Source organism: Lasioglossum baleicum, unplaced genomic scaffold, assembly GCF_051020765.1.
Source record: "Lasioglossum baleicum unplaced genomic scaffold, iyLasBale1 scaffold1164, whole genome shotgun sequence".
In the NCBI taxonomy this organism is placed as follows: domain Eukaryota; kingdom Metazoa; phylum Arthropoda; class Insecta; order Hymenoptera; family Halictidae; genus Lasioglossum; species Lasioglossum baleicum.
Window position 1 is genome coordinate 2,501 of NW_027470223.1, and position 2,500 is coordinate 5,000.

At 46.5% G+C, this 2,500-nt stretch overlaps 1 non-coding gene and 1 pseudogene across 1 annotated transcript; both read right to left on the minus strand.

The window, feature by feature from the left end:
• Nucleotides 1-230, minus strand: part of LOC143220529 (large subunit ribosomal RNA) — a pseudogene marked incomplete at its 3' end in the record, with an annotated part of 2,730 nt that extends 2,500 nt beyond the window's left edge.
• A 1,573-nt stretch (nt 231-1,803) lies between these two features.
• LOC143220527 (5.8S ribosomal RNA) lies at nt 1,804-1,958 on the minus strand. Its single transcript, XR_013011636.1, has one exon. It is a non-coding gene; the product is annotated as a 5.8S ribosomal RNA (ribosomal RNA).
• Nucleotides 1,959-2,500: the final 542 nt, after the last annotated feature.

Sequence of the window (2,500 nt, forward strand, 5' to 3'; positions counted from 1 at the left end):
CACCCTCTACGGGTAAATGGCCCCATTCAAGATGGACTTGGACGCGGTTCGACGTCTCGGGATAAATTGACCCTCCTGAACACTACATTTCCCAACGGCAGAACCGCGGGATTCAGTGCTGGGCTAATTCCTGTTCGCTCGCCGCTACTAAGGAAATCCTTGTTAGTTTCTTTTCCTCCGCTTAGTAATATGCTTAAATTCAGCGGGTAATCTCGCCTACTCTGAGGTCGTCGTACGTGATACAAAATTTTGTGTGTTTCGGCCGAAAGAGCGTAAAAGTAGTACTCGCGAAAACGTACAAAGCACAAAAAAAAAAGAAAAAAAAAGAAAACGAAACAACACTACACGACAGAAGAGAGAAAAAGGTAAACAAAAAACCGATATATGCCTTATGCGCCACACCAAAGTGTCAATATAATTCTTTCTTCATCTCTCGTCGATCGGAAACTCTCGCTAGACGATCTGGCCGGTTAACTTTAACGTCCGTCGAAAAGAACTTTCGGGGACTGGACGACCGACAGATCGCGCGGTTCCGCACGAATCGACAATGAAGAAAAGAAAAGACATGGGGCGACCGACATAAAGGTTTTCATCATTGGATATACCTTTTCTCTCTCCGCGGTGCTGTTCCGTGCGTGAACACACAAGTGTGTCTTTTGCGTCGTGTGACAATCAAGTTCGAAATAAGCCTCGCCAATAGAGGAGTATACATATTATTATAAAAAAAAAAATAATAATACATATAACCCGGTGGGATTTCTTTTTCTCTCTACTTCTTGTATAATTGAACCAAAAACCACGGGGGTACAGAAACGTTGCGCACGAAACGATTTATCATCGATCAAACACAAAACCAAATTAGAGACACGAGAGAAAGAGAGTAAGATCTCAAGACGCACATAGGCCGTCATCAATACGATTCAACGCGAACGTGGCGATGGAATGGCAATCGCACAGATTAGCGAGGACACGTCGACGACGGGGAATAATTCCGACCCGATCAAGTACGACGTGCTCCATCCCGCACATTGCTGCGCTTTGCTCCGCTGTCCATCGATCATCAAAGCGTTCGCGATAGAACGAGAGATCTCTTTCGTCTCTTCCCTCGAAGACTCGAAAAGGAATGTGTGTTTGTCGAAATCGCCGGCAACGACGACCCTCCGCCGTATGGCAATTATAACGTAGAGTTAAGAAACTCATCCACGCACAGGCATATTCTCTCCCTGGGGCTTAACATTGCCACACCACACACACTCTGTGTGCCACACAGTATTCTTTCTTTCTTTTATAATTTGTGTGTCCATCTCTGTAGTCTCGCGAGACTCTTGTAAATATACCTCTTTCGTATATACGCATCATTTCAGGCGACGTCGGGAGCGCGTTAAATGTTCATGAGTGGAAACGCTTCTTTCCGCAAGGCGAATCGTTTCGCAGAGAAGGTGAGAGATTTGGAGATCCTCGTCGAAGCGGTGCCTTACGGGCGGTCGTATTTTCAATACGACTCACGACACCGTAAAAACACTCACGCAAGTCCGAACGTAAGAAATACCAATCCCTACTTCGCCTCTCGTGGAAACTAGATATATATATATATTTGTATGTGTTTATAAGACGCAATGCAAAAATTGGCAATTTTCACAGAACCGCGACAAACGCCGACGAAACGCCCATCATTCGCTCGTACGTAGCATCTTTGCAACCCGACTCCGAAACGCTCTTTGGCGCCCTCCAAAAATATATTTGGAGAGGTAAGCGACGGCGGGGACTTACAAGAGCAACGCAAGCAGTTTATGGTTACGTAAACGACCCTCAGCCAGGCGTGGTCCAGGAATTGTATCCGTGGACCGCAATGTGCGTTCGAAATGTCGATGTTCATGTGTCCTGCAGTTCACACGTTGACGCGCAATTAGCTGCGTTCTTCATCGACCCACGAGCCAAGTGATCCACCGTTCAGGGTAATCGTATATATTTTTGATTTACAAATCAATATATGTATATGTCTCTTGTTCTGCGGTTCGTAAGAACGCATTGTACCTGAACGCTCCAACCAGCGCGCGAAGGAGATTCGTTCAGGCGTCGTTTTAAGGACGACACTATCGTCGTCCGTGGAAACGGAAAAAAAAAACCGTCAGATACGCAACACGTATCCGACGGCCGGGCGAACAGTACATTGAAAAACCGTTAACGTGGAAAACGCGGAGATGAATATATATTCTCTGAAAACGACGGGGATCGTAAGACAACCCGATACTGGATCCAGAGATGTAATAATATTCCTCTCCTCTTCACTTCCATTTCATTTGGAATGATGTGAGAACGGAGGACTTCACAGCCGGCTCTGGCAGCGGTCATTCGTCCCAAGCTCTCGCGATGCGCACTATTGGGCCACACGCACGGAGTAGGGTGTCAGACTCACGACTGCTTTAAAAGCGAGCTTCACGAGCCGGTCCACTTCCCGTATAAAACACATTTCCATAAAATGTTGTGTGTGCTCGAGGCA